The following is a 15,277-nucleotide window of genomic DNA, read 5'->3' on the forward strand; positions in this document are numbered from 1 at the left end:
TGACCCAAAATATTATCTTTAAATTTAATAAGTAATTCTGTGTTCTAAGACCTCGAAAAGCATCATGTATCATTCCAGAAAGTTTTTATGTGAAAAATGGATTAAAATGTAAAATAGAGCTTCAAAACTCAATTGAGTTGACATTGGTCAATATTTTGGGCAAACGGACCCGGATTAGTGTTTTGATAATTCCAGTAGGTCCGTATCGTGATTTGGGACTTGGAGTATGCCCGGAATCGAATTCCGAGGTCCTTAGCCTGAGATATGGAATTTTGATGAAAAATTAAAAGCTTGAAAGCTTAATAATTTCTAAGAAATTACTGATGTTGGATTTATTGACCTTCGAGTTGGTGTTCGATTCGTAGTTCTAAGTGTTATTTTGGCAATTTGATCGTGCGAGCAAGTTCGTATGATGTTTTTAGACTTGTGTGCATGTTTGGTTTGGTGCCCCGAGGGCTCGGGTGAGTTTCGAATAGGCCACGGGATATTTTGGACTTTGAAAATCTGGTATTTTGCTGCAGCAGGTGTTCTGGCATGTCCTTCTTCGCGTTCGCAAAGGTACTCTCGCGAACGCGAAGAGTGAACTGGGCAGCTGAAGTTTTCTTCTTCGCGAACGTGAAGGCTTTGTCACGAACGCGAAGCGATGAGGGTGTTACCCTTCGCGAACGCGACCATCTCCTCGTGAACGCGTAGTGTTAGGCACACCTGGGGAAGGGTTGATCATTCCTTTATCGCGAACGTGAGCAATGCCTCACGAACGCGAAGGCCAGGGGGAAAAAGCCTTCGCGAACATGAAGGAGGACTCGCGAACATGAAAGCCACGCACTGCTACTCATCGCGAACGCGACAGGCCCTTCGCGAACGTGAAGAAGGCCTAACGCCTGTGACTTAAAACAGAACCAAAATCGGATTTTTCCCATTTTTCACAAACCCTCAATTAGAACTCGCCTTAGGGGCGATTTCAAAGGAGTTTTTCATGATTTCGAACTGGGCAAGTGTTCTTTATCATATAATGATTGTATTTCATAAATCTAAGTCTATATTCATCATTTATTTCGAATTTAGATGGAAGAAATTGAAATTTTTATAAAATCTTCCAAAAACGAAAATTTAAGATTTGAAGGTCCATTTGACATCGAAATTTGATAAATTTTGTATGGTTGGAATCATATTGGAACGGGTATTTGGATTTCGTAAGTTTTTCTGAGATTTGAGATGTGGATCCCACTATCAAATATTTTAATAAATTTCAGATTTTTTATCCGGAAAATTAGTAAATTCATATGAAATTAATTCCTATTATTCGTATTGAATATATCAAATTGTTTATAAATAGATTTGAAGCTTTTGGAGACAAATTTAAAAGGAAAAGCTGTGGTTGAGTAATTGATTGAAATTTGCAAAGAGAGGTAAGTGTCGTGGTTAATCTTGACTTGAGGAAATAGAACCTTTAAATTATTTGTTATGCGAATTGCATGTAAACGATGTATAGGCGAGGTGACGAGTGTCTATACGTCGTCAAATTAATTGTTTGCCTGCTTACTTGAAAAATTATAAATTATTTTAAATCATGAATTAATTATTATAATAATTATTTCTCTCCTATTCTTTGTCAAATATTAATTCTTGAATTCCTGCATTAATTGTTGCATGCTATTTGAATTATGTGCCTTAATTGTTATTTGTCATTTAGCATATTAAATATTAAACTGCATATTTTCTCTCTGATTTCCATAATAATTTGTTATTTGCCTTTGTTTGTTTCATAATTAAATCATAATTATTGTATGCTTGTTGCCTTATAATTTTATATTAATGGTTACATTTATTGGGATAATTTCTTCTATAAGAATTGGTAAATGAATATGTTGGAGGAGCGGGTTGCACGCCGCAACATGATTGATTATAATGAATATATTGGAGGATCGGGTTGCACGCGCAACAGAATTAATTATAATGAATATATTGGAGGATCGGGTTGTACGCCGCAACAGTCTTATTAAAAGTCCATATTGGAGGATCCGGTTGCACACCGCAACAGACTTATTTAAAAGTCGACATACAGATATATTATGGGATCGGGTTGCACGCCGCAACAAACTTGATTAAAATAAATATATTGGAGGAGCGGGTTGCACGCAGTAACAGAACCGAATGTGAATCTATTGTGAGAGCGGGTTGCACGTTGCAACAGAATTGAATGTGAATATATTGTGAGAGCGGGTTGCACGCTGCAACAGAATTGATGGAAATGATAATTGGTTATGACTGCTGAGTTGGATTCAATTATTATAAATGAGTTACCTGATTTATTTCTATTATTGTTGTTGTTACTAATATTGCGTACATGTAATGTAAGTGACCCGCCTTAACCTCGTCACTACTTCGTCGAGGTTAGGCTCAACACTTAACAGTACATGGGGTCGGTTGTACTGATACTACACTTTGCACTTCTTTTGCAGATTTTGGAGTTGGTCCCTGCGGCGTACCATAGACTTGCTCGGATTTCAGCTACCAGAGGAGATTTGAGGTATAACTGCATGGCGTCCGCAGTTCTGAAATCCCCGTTTTCTTTACTTTAGCTATGTGTTTATTTTAAGACAGCTTTATTTTATTCAGACCTTTATTTGTATTTATTCTAGAAGCTCGTACACTTGTTACACCAATTCTGGGATGGTATTTAGACACTGTTGTCTTTTATGGATTATTCACTATATTTCAGAACTTACTTCTGCAATTGTTCTTTGCTATTAATAAATTTAAAAATTATTTTAAAAATAGATAATATTATTCTAACGTTGGCTTGCCTAGCAAGTGAAATGTTAGGCGCCATCAGGGTCCGAAGGTGGGAATTTCGGGTCGTGACAGTTGGTACCAGAGCCCTAGGTTACATAGGTCTCACGAGTCACGAGCAAGCTTAGTAGAGTCTGAAGGATCGGTACGGAGACGTCTGTACTTATCTCTGAGAGGCTATGAAGTTTAGGAACAATATCACTTCTTTCTTATTCTGTAGTGCGATTTTATTCTATCATCGATGATTGAATCATTCTACTCTAATTCTCTCACAGATGGTGAGAACACGTAATACCTCTACCGATGGACAGGGACTAGAACCCCCGGTAGCAACTATGGCCAGGGGTCGAGGTCGAGGTCGAGGTCGAGGTCGTGCTAGAGGCCGAGGTAGAGCTCAGTCCAGAGCTCGAGTAGTTGCACCTGTTGAAGAACCTAAGGTAGACCTTCAAGAGGAGGTTCCAGTTCAGAATGTACCAGCTGGACCAGTTCAGGTCCCGGAAGGATTCATAGCTACTCCAGTGCTTTAGGACGCTCTAGTCCGTTTGGTGAGTCTTATGGAGGGCGTGGCCTAGAATGGTACATTTCCAATGGAACCATCCATTTCACAGGCTGGGGGAGGAGCACAAACTCCCACTACTCCCGCTCCGGAGCAGATGGCTCCCCAGAATTAGGCTCCAGCAGCCACGTCAGTTGGGGTAGTTCAGTCAGTTGTTGCGGCACAGACCGGTGATAGGCCCGCCATGTCTTTTGAGACCTTATTGAGACTGGATAAGTTTATCAAGCTCTTTCTAGTTCACTTCAGTGGTACACCTTCTGAGGACCCACAGAATTATCTTGAACGCTGCCACGAGGTGCTGCGGAACATGGGTATAGTTGAGACCAATGGGGTTGATTTTGCTGTATTTTAGATGACGGGTTCCGCCAGGAGATGGTGGAGGGATTATACATTGACTAGATCAGCTGGATTGCCTGCACTTACCTGGGAGAAGTTCTCTTAGTTATTTCTAGAGAAGTTCCTTCCTATCACACTGAGGGAGGAATTTTGCAAGCAATTTGAGCGTCTACAGCAGGGCAGTATGACTGTTACTCAGTATGAGTCCCGTTTTATATATTTGGCCTGTCATGCTCTCCTTTTACCACCTACAGAGGGAGAGAGAGAGGAGGAGGAGGTTTATTGAGGGACCCACTCACCCTATCAGACTTCAGATGGCCAAGAAGACCGGAAGTGAGATTTCTTTTCAGGCAGCTGCTAATGTCACAAGGAGAATCGATATGGTTCTTGCACAGGAAAGAAGGCAGAGGTCCGATAAGAGGCCTCGTCAGTTATGTGGTTTCAGTGGTGCCTCATCTGGAGGCAGGGGTAATTTTGGTAGGGATCATCCTCCCAGACCATTTCATTCAGCACTTCATGCATCTCCCGGTGCTTCAGGGAGTCACGATCCTATTATGCCTTACTCTGGGCAGCCAGCATTCAGTGCATATTCAGCTCCTATCAGTGCACCACCACTCCAAAGTTACTACAACGGTTATCCGGCCCATTTGGGATAGCTTCAGCAGCCACAGTATCAGGATGGGTGCTATGAGTGTGGGAACATTGGTCACATCAGGAGGTATTGCCCTAGATTGGCGAGTAACAGATCTCGGCAAGATTCTCGTGCCATCATACCAGAACCGATTGCTTCACCGCCTGCTCAGCCAGATAGAGGTAGGGGTCAGGCAGCTAGAGGTGGAGGTTAGGCTATTAGAGGTGGAGGTCAGGCCATTAGAGGTGGAGGTCAGACTGTTAGAGGTGGAGGCCAGCTAGTCAGAGGCAATCCCAGGGACGCAGTTCAGAGTGGTGGGGCCCAGCCCCGATTTTATGCTTTTTCAGCTAGACCTGAGGCTGAGTCATCTGATGTTGTGATCACAAGTATTATTCCAGTTTTCCATAGAGATGCTTCAGTTCTATTTGATCCAGGATCTACTTATTCCTATGTGTCCTCCTATTTTGCTTCATATTTGGTTGTGCCTTGTGATTCTCTGAGTGCTTCTGTGTGTGTATCTACACCGGTGGGAGACTCTGTTGTAGTATATCATGTCTATCATTCGTGTGTGGTTACTATTGGTAATCTTGAGACTAGTGTGGATCTTCTACTTCTTGATATGGTAGATTTTGACGTCATCTTGGGTATGGATTGGTTGTCCCCTTATCATGTTATATTGGATTGTCATGCCAAGACAGTGACCTTAGCTATGCCGGGGTTACCTCGGTTAGAGTGGAAAGGAACTCCTGGTCATTCTTCCAGCAGGGTTATTTCTTATATGAAAGCTCGACGTATGGTAGAGAAAGGGTGTCTAGCCTATTTGGCTTATATTCGCGATCCCAGTGCGGATGTCCCTTCTATGGACTCAGTACTAGTTGTTCGTGAATTTCCAAAAGTATCTCCTGTAGATCTGCCGGGGATGCCACCCGACAGAGATATTGACTTTTGTATTGATTTGGCTCCGGGCAGTCAACCCATTTCTATTCCACCATACCATATGGCCCCGCTAGAGTTGAAAGAATTGAAAGAGCAATTACAATACTTGCTTGATCAGGGATTCATTAGACCTAGTGTCTCACCCTAGGATGCACCAATATTATTTGTAAAGAAGAAAGATGGCTCTATGTGGATGTGTATAGACTATCGGCAGTTGAACAAGGCCACTATCAAAAACAAATATCCGCTGCCAAGAATTGATGACTTATTTGATCAACTTCATGGTGTCAAGGTATTTTCGAAAATTGATTTGAGGTCTGGTTACCATCAGTTGAAGATTAGGGCATCTGATGTCCCTAAAACAGCTTTTCGAACTCAGTATGGGCATTACGAATTCCTAGTGATGTCATTTGGGTTGACAAATGCCCCAGCAGCATTTATGGATTTGATGAATCGGGTGTTCAAGCCTTATTTGGATTCTTTTGTGGTTGTATTCATTAATGATATCTTGATTTACTCCAGCAGTCGAGAGGAACATGAGCAGCATCTTCGAAGTGTGCTTCACATCTTGAAGAATAATTAGTTATATGCCAAGTTTTCAAAATGTGAGTTTTGGTTAGACTCAGTTGCCTTTTGGGGGCATGTTGTATCGACAGAAGGCATAAAGGTGGATCCTAAGAAGATTGAGGCTATTCAGAATTGGCCTAGACCTATTTCAGTTACAGAGATTCGGAGTTTCCTGGGTTTAGCAGGTTATTATCGTCGGTTCGTGGAAAGGTTTTCATCTATACCAAGCCCATTGACCAGATTGACCCAGAAAGGTGTCCCATTCGGATGGTTAGATGAGCGTGAGTTGAGCTTTCAGAAGCTCAAGACCGCTTTGACTACGGCGCCAGTGTTGGTGTTACCCATAGGTTCAGGATCGTATACGGTATATTGTGATACATCTCACATTGGGCTTGGTGCAGTATTAATGCAAGATGGAAAGGTAATTGTATATGCGTCGCGGCAGTTGAAAGTTCACGAGAAGAATTATCCTATTCATGACATAGAATTGGCAGCCATTGTTCATGCGCTGAAGATTTGGAGGCATTACCTCTACGGTGCCTCGTGTGAGGTATTTACTAATCATCATAGCCTTTAGTATCTGTTCAAACAAAAGGATCTTAATTTGAGGCAGAGAAGATGGTTGGAGTTGTTGAAAGACTATGATGTCACCATTTTGTATCACCTCGGAAAGGCCAATGTGGTGGTCGATGCTTCAAGTAGAAAGGCTGTGAGTATGGGCAGTTTTGCGTATATTCCGGTTGGTGAGAGGCCATTAGCTACAGATGTTCAGACTTTGGCTAATCAGTTCATGAGGTTAGATATTTCAGAACCCAGTCGGGTTCTAGCCTGCACAGTCGCTCGGTGTTCTTTATATGAGCGCATCAGAGAAAGAAAGTATGATGATCCTCATTTACTTGTCCTTAAGGACACGGTGCGGCACGGTGATGCCAAAAAGGTTATTGTAGGGGAAGATGGGGTTCTGCGAATGCAGGGTCGTATTTGTGTGCCTAATGTGGATGGGCTTCGTGAATTAATTCTTAAAGAAGCACACAGTTCCAGGTATTCTATTCATCCAAGTACCGCCAAAATGTATCAAGATTTGCGGTAGCATTATTAGTGGAGGAGAATGAAAAAAGATATAGTTGCATATGTAGCTCGGTGTCTGAATTGTCAGCAAGTTAAGTACGAGCATCAGAGACCTGGTGGTTTGCTTCAGAAGTTAGAAATTCCTGAGTGAAAGTGGGAGCGTATCACTATAGATTTTGTTGTTGGGCTCCCCCGGACTCAGAGAAAATTTGATGCAGTTTGGGTCATTGTAGACAGGTTGACCAAGTCAGCACATTTCATTCCAGTAGCAGTTACCTATTCTTCAGAGAGGTTAGCTGAAATTTACATTCGTGAGATTGTCCGCCTTCACGGTGTGCCCGTGTCTGTTATTTCAGATCGAGGTACGCAGTTTACCTCACATTTCTGGAGGGCTGTACAGTGTGAGTTAGGCACGTGGGTGGATTTGAGTATAACATTTAATCCACAGACAGACGGACAGTCAGAGCGCACTATTCAGATATTGAAAGATATGCTCTACGCTTGTGTTATAGACTTTGGAGGTTCTTGGGATCATTTCTTGCCACTTGCGGAGTTTGCTTATAATAATAGCTACCAGTCGAGCATTCAGATGTCTCCATATGAGGCATTATACGGAAGGCGATGCCGATCGCCAGTTGGTTGGTTTGAACCGGGAAAGGCTCGGTTGTTGGGTACCGATTTGGTACAGGATGCCTTGGATAAGGTCAAGATTATTCAGGATCGACTTCGCACAGCTCAGTCTAGGCAAAAGAGTTATGTCTACCGTAAAGCTCGTGATATTGCATTCATGGTTGGAGAATAATATTGCTCCGGGTTTCACCTATGAAAGGTGTAATGAGGTTCGGAAAGAAGGGCAAGTTGAGCCCTTGGTATATCGGATCCTTTGAAATTCTTGAAAGGGTGGGTGAAGTAGCCTACATGCTTGCATTACCACCTAGTTTATCAGCGGTTCATCCGGTGTTCCATGTGTCTATGCTCCAGAAATATCGTGGTGATCCGTCCCATGTGTTAGATTTCACCTCAGTCCAATTGGACAAAGATTTGACTTACGAGGAAGAGCCGGTGGCTATTCTAGCCCGGCAGGTCCGACAGTTGTGGTTTAAGAGTTATCCTTCAGTTCGGGTGCAATGGAGAGGTCAGCCGGTAGAGGCATCTACCTGGGAGTCCGAGTTGGACATGCGGAGTAAATATCCACACCTTTTCTCCAGCTCAGGTACTTTTTCTAACTCCGTTCGAGGACGAACGTTTATTTTAGAGGTGGAGAATGTGATGACCAAAAATATCATCTTTAAATTTAATAAGTAATTCTGTGTTCTAAGACCTCTAAAAGCACCATGTATCATCCCTCGACTTGCGTGCGCAGTCCGTACAATATTCCAGAAAGTTTTTATGTGAAAAATGGATTAAAATGTGAAATAGAGCTTTAAAACTCAACTGAGTTGACTTTGGTCAACATTTTGAGTAAACGGACCCAGATCAGTATTTTGATAATTTTGGTAGGTACGTATCGTGATTTGGGACATGAACGTATGCCCGGAATCGAATTCTGAGGTCCGTAACCCGAGATATGGAATTTTGATGAAAAATTAAAAGTTTGAAAGCTTAATGATTTCTAAGAAATTACTGATGTTGGATTTATTGACCTCGGGTCTGTATTTTGGTTTCAGAGTCCGGTATAGGTCCACTATAATATTTATGACTTCTCTGCCAAATTTGGTGAGAATCGGAGTTGATTTGACGGGATTCGGACGTCTAGTTGTAAAAATATGAGTTTTAAAGTTTTCTTAAAAACTTCCTTCAATTTGGTGTTCGATTCGTAGTTCTAAGTGTTATTTTGGCGATTTGATCACGCGAACAAGTTCGTATGATGTTTTTAGACTTGTGTGCATGTTTGGTTTGGTGCCCCGAGGGTTCGGGTGAGTTTCAGATAGGCCACGAGATGTTTTGGACTTTGAAAATCTGGTATTTTGCCGCAGCAGGTGTTCTGGCATGTCCTTTTTCGTGTTCGCGAAGGTACTCTCGCGAACGCGAAGAGTGAACTGGGCAGCTGAAGTTTTGTTCTTCGCGAACGCGAAGGCTTTGTCGTGAACGCGAAGCGATAGGGGCGTTACCCTTCGCGAACGCGACCAGCTCCTCGTGAACGCGTAGTGTTAGGCACACCTGGGGGAGGGTTGATCATTCCTTTATTGCGAACGCGAGCAATGCCTCGCGAACGTGAAGGCCAGGGGGAAAAAGCCTTCTGGAACGCGAAAGAGGACTCGCGAACCTTAAAGCCACGGACTGCTACTCATCGCGAACGCGACAGGCCCTTCGCGAACGCGAAGAAGGCCTAACGCCTGTGACTTAAAACAAAACCAAAACGAGATTTTTTTCCATTTTTCACAAACCCTCAATTAGAACTCGGCTTTGAGGAGATTTCAAAGGAGTTTTTCATGTTTTCGAACTGGGTAAGTGTTCTTTATCATATAGGGATTGTATTTCATAAATCTAAGTCTATATTCATCATTTATTTCAGATTTAGATGGAAGAAATTAGCTTTTTTATAAAATCTTCCAAAAACGAAAATTTAAGATTTGAAGGTTCATTTGACATCAGAATTTGATAAATTTTGTATGCTTGGACTCGTATCATAACGGGTGTTCGTATTTCATAAGTTTTTCCGAGATTTGAGATGTGGGTCCCACTGTCGAATATTTTAATGAATTTCAGATTTTTTATCCTGTAAATTAGTAAATTCATATGGAATTAATTCCTATTATTCGTATTGAATATATCAAATTGTTTGTGAATAGATTTGAAACTTTTGGAGACAAATTTAAAAGGAAAAGTTGTTGTTGAGTAATTGATTGAAATTTGCAAATCGAGGTAAGTGTCGTGGTTAATCTTGACTTGAGAAAATAGAACCCTTAAATTATTTGTTATGTGAATTGCATGTAAACGACGTATAGGCGAGGTGACGAGTGTCTATACGTCGTCAAATTAATTGTTTGCCTGCTTACTTGAAAAATCATAAATTATTTTAGATCATGAATTAATTATTATAATAATTGTTTCTCTCCTATTCTTTGTCAAATATTAATTCTTGAATTCCTGCATTAATTGTTACATGCTATTTGAATTATGTGCCTTAATTGTTATTTGACATTTAACATATTAAATATTAAACTGCATATTTTCTCTCTGATTTCTATAATAATTTTTTATTTGCCTTTTTTTGTTCATAATTAAATCATAATTATTGTATGCTTGTTGTTTTATAATTTTATATTAATTATTACATTTATTGGGAAAATTTCTTCTATAAGAATTGGTAAATGAATATGTTGAAGGAGCGGGTTGCACGCCGCAACAAGATTGATTATAATGAAAATATTGGAGGATCGGGTTGCACGCCGCAACATACTTATTAAAAGTTCATATTGGAGGATCGGGTTGCACGCCGCAATAGCCTTATTTAAAAGTCGACATGCATATATATATATATATATATATATATATATATATATATATATATATATATATATATATATATATATATTGGGGGATCGGGTTGCACGCCGCAACAGACTTGATTAAAATGAATATATTGGAGGAGCGGATTATACGCCGCAACAAAACTGAATGTTAATATATTGTGAGAGCGGGTTGCACGCTGCAATAGAATTGAATGTGAATATATTGTGAGAGCGGGTTGCACACTACAACAGAATTGATGGAAATGATAATTGGTTATGACTGCTGAGTTGTCTTCAATTATTATAAATGAGTTACCTGGTTTATTTCTATTATTGTTGTTGTTACTAATATTGCGTACAGGTAATATAAGTGACCCGCCTTAGCCTCGTCACTACTTCATCGAGGTTAGGCTCAGCACTTAACAGTACATGGAGTCGGTTGTACTGATACTACACTCTACACTTCTTGTGCAGATTTTGGAGTTGGTCTCAGCGGCGTACCATAGACTTGCTCGGATTTCAGCTACCAGAGGAGACTTGAGGTATAACTGCATGGCGTCTGTAGTTCTGAAGTCCCCGTCTATTTTACTTTAGCTGTGTGTTTATTTTCAGACAGCTTTATTTTATTCAGACCTTTATTTATATTTATTGTAGAAGCTCGTGCACTTGTGACACCAATTCTGGGATGATATTTAGACACCGTTGTCTTTTATGGATTATTCACTATATTTCAGAATTTACTTCCGCAATTGTTCTTTGTTATTAATAAATTTAAAAATTATTTTAAAAATAAATAATATTATTCTAACGTTGGCTTGCCTAGCAAGTAAAATGTTAGGTGCCATCACGGTCCGAAGGTGGAAATTTCGGGTCGTGATATAAATATTAATTTATATTATCAAACATGCATTCCATGATGTTCTTACAAAACATATGTTTTTAGTTTTTATAATTAATTAAATTATATATTACTAATTTGAAAAATATATATCAATTATTTTTATAATATAAGTTATAAATATATGATTACTAATTAGTGTATATTCAAAAAAAAATATTTTGCATTTTAAATATCAAATCTAATATCATTTATACTTATAAAAAATTATTTATATCCATATATTTATTATATTAATTTTTAAGTTTTGAAAATTGCTTCATTTAAAATTTAATCTAAAAGTATAATTATACTCGTGTAACCAAACAGTACGCTTGCAATTACACTGTAATTATATTATGACAAACAAATAAGTGGTCGTAATTACTAGATTGTGTAATTACTAGGCAATATAATTACTACCATAGTAATCACACTAATTCCAATTAATGGGTGACTTTCTAAACAGACCCTTAATTGAAAACTGATTGTATAAAACTGTTTGTATACCGAGATGATAAACGTTTATAAGTTTAAATGATCATTAAGCCGCTTTGCCTATGATTTGACTGGGTCATAGAATGAACGTCCTCCTCCTATTTGAACACTTTTCATGCATATATCTTGCCTAGCATAGTATATGATATATTATCTTCAATTTGTTTTGAGTTAAAAAAAAGTATAATTGAGCAAATATTAAGAGTGCAGTTCGAAACATGAAAACATGGAGTAATTGGTAGGTGTAAAAATAAAAATGTTAAACATATAGATTGAAAGTGCAGTTTCACAATTATAACTTCACCTTAGATCATATGGTTGTAATGTTTCAATATCATTTTCACTGACAAGCTCTACCTAAGTACATCTTTCTTTCTCCAATTTTAAAGAGACTACTCGTCCACTCCACGTCGAAAAACTTTAGAAAATAAAAGATACTAATACTAAAGAAAAAGAATTTATTTTCTGTCCATACCCAAAATAAAAATTTAAGTCAACAGAATATGCAAATGTGTATCACAGCTTCACATAATAACAATTTCTAACCCCAAACAATTCACCGACATTTTTATTGCATTTTATATAAGGGAAAAGGGCCAAATATACCCCTTTACTATTATCTACATTTAACCTCTGTTATGTTATCCGGCCAAATTTATCCCTTCCATTATACTATCCGGTCAAATTTACCCCTACCATTACCAAACTTTTAAAATTTATCCCTTGATCTATTAAGTAATCCAAAATCTCCAATTTTCTTTTATTTAAATCACTTGTTGTTCTTCTTGCTCCATTATTTCCAGAAATTACTATTGATGTGAATGCTAAAGGTACTAGATTATACAAATTATTCATGGATATTTTTAATTACCAACGCACCCACTTCTTTTCTTGTGATAATGAGTTTGGAATTGGTTTAAAATTTTATTTATTTTTCAACCATATACACACCGTATAATTCAGTGGGTCTATTTATTGTGTATTATATGCAACTGATCATCATGTATGTAAATGTATATTCGAATATATTTTGTTATTATCTGGTTAGTATAGAATTCGATCGACTAACTTAAGAGTGCATAATGCGTAAGCATTTGATTAAAACAAAGTTGAATTCGACAATGTAAAGTCTCCAAGGAACTTCAACTTCTATCACTAATACTTGCAAAGTCTCCTTATCTTTGGTGCAACGAATTCATTAAAGGTGGGGTGTTGTAAATACTTTTGAATTTTAGACAAGCTACCTAATTTAGATTCTTCAATTTACTATACTTTGTTTACTAACCGATATATTATTTTAATATTTCTTTCTCTTATAATTTTTTTCCAAATAAGAAAGCACGTAAATGCCATTTATTTCGAAAATAGTGGATCATGAAGCAGCATAAGTAACTTAATTAAAATAATTTTGAAGATTCTGGGTTGCTTGACGGATTGAGGGGTAATTTTTAAAAGTTTGCTAATAATAGGGGTAAATTTGGCTAGATAGCATAGCGATAGAAAAAATTTAGTCAAATAGTATAATGGGGGTTAAATGTAGATAATATCCGAAAATAAATGAATATATTTGGCCCTTTTCCCTTTGTACAGCCTTTGTCGCCATTTGGCATCTCCACTTCTTCACGTCGCGGTTTCAACCTTTTTTTTTCCTCCATTTCTTTTTATCCTTTTAAAAATTCAAGGTTACTGCAATGCTTCTTCAAGAATACGATAAGTAACATATCAAAATATTCCTACCAAAAAAAAAAAAAAATCAAAATAAAATTTAATGCAAATTTCTAGGAACCGAAGAATCTAAAAGGTGACTCCTATTATCTGCACGAAAACATTGTGATAAATAATTTCTTGACATCCTCCTAAGCTTGACATGGACAGACTAACACATTATAAATGTCTCATTTATCAGCGCTGCAATTAAAAGAGATGAACTTTATTTTGTGCGTTATACAATTGTTGCGAGTTGTGCGATGCTTTATTTTCCAAAAATTAATGGACCTAAATTTTATACTTTTAGGTCTACAAACTTTTTCCCCCCCCGTAAAACAGGGATAATATTAATTACTACTATATACTAAGTAGTGATTACAGGTAGAGTAGGGGCGCTAGAAGCGCCATATATAGTAGTGGCATTAACATAACTGTTAACACTACTATTGCAAAGAGTTGCTAGCTAGGCTATAAATAAACAATACTCCGTAAATAAGTTCCTAAGTTGTAATTACTATTCCTTCCTTGTCTGCTTCGACCAGTTAAACCATATTTATGTTTGATGTAACAAACACTACTAGAAATTCGGTAAAAATTAACCAAGGTCGACCGACCAACTTTGGTCGGTCAAAAAACCGATCAAAGTTGGTCGGTTTTTCAAAATATTTTTTTTAATTTTTTTTTTACGAAATCGACCAACTTTGTTCGGTTTTTTTTAGCGCAAAAATGCGGGAAACTATTTTTGAATCCTGCGAAATTTATGTTTTAAGAAACCGACCAACTTTGGTCGGTTTTTCAATTAAAATAAATAAAAATTAATATTAAAAAAACCGACCAAAATTGGTCGGTTAATTCGGCCGGTCATTTAAAAAAACCGACCAACTATGGTTGGTAATTTTACTTTTTAATAAAACCGACCAACTTTGGTCGGTTATTTTCGTGCGAAAATACAATTAAAGAGTATAAATCAAATAAAAGACAGTCTTAAAACAAAATGTACCAATGGTGTAGTGGTAGAATAGTATCCTGCCACAGTACAGATCCCGGTTCGATTCCCAGATGGTGAATCTTTTTATTACATAATTAAAATACCGACCAACTTTGGTCGGTTTTTTTTGCAATATTTTTTTTGAATTTAATTGACCGACCAAAGTTGGTCGGTAATTTCCGACCAACTTTGATTGGTATGCCTTTCCGACCACAAAAATACCGTCCACACATAAATGATCGCGTTTTGGTCGGTTTTTGGCCATTACCGACCAATATTGGTCGATTTTTTTGATCGATTTTTACCAAATTTCTAGTAGTGAAAATTAATTTTTATATAACTAATTCAACGTTTAACTGGTTGTATAAGAAATAAAAAATTCGTTTAATTAATGCATAGTATGGCTGCCTGTATAAAAGAAAAGTTCTTGCATCACTGTGCATAGATTGCGGTAGTTAATTGTACTAAATAAATACTTCCATAATTCATAATAAGTGACTTTTTGGCCTTTGTATTTTGGTTCAAAATAAGTGTCCGTTTTAAATAATCAAGAATGTATTAATTTTAATTTTTTAAATTTGCCCTTATTCACATATCCCAATGTGTCAAGTTAATACTATGCAAATTTTAATTAAGGGTAATTTAGTCAAAATATTTTTTTTTTTATAGGAGTTAGTACTTTCTTAAGGGGTATGCCAAATATTAAAAAGTCACTTATTATGAACCGGAGGGAGTACCTTCGTGAAGTTATACAAGAATTATGCACTATTTTATCCATGTGTAATAAGAATATGGGTGTTAGTAATATATAGGTTAAAAAACCTTACACATAAATTATTTTAAACTAGGTAATCCTATTTCATGT

Source organism: Nicotiana tomentosiformis, chromosome 9 (assembly GCF_000390325.3).
Source record: "Nicotiana tomentosiformis chromosome 9, ASM39032v3, whole genome shotgun sequence".
NCBI classification, from domain to species: Eukaryota; Viridiplantae; Streptophyta; class Magnoliopsida; order Solanales; family Solanaceae; genus Nicotiana; species Nicotiana tomentosiformis.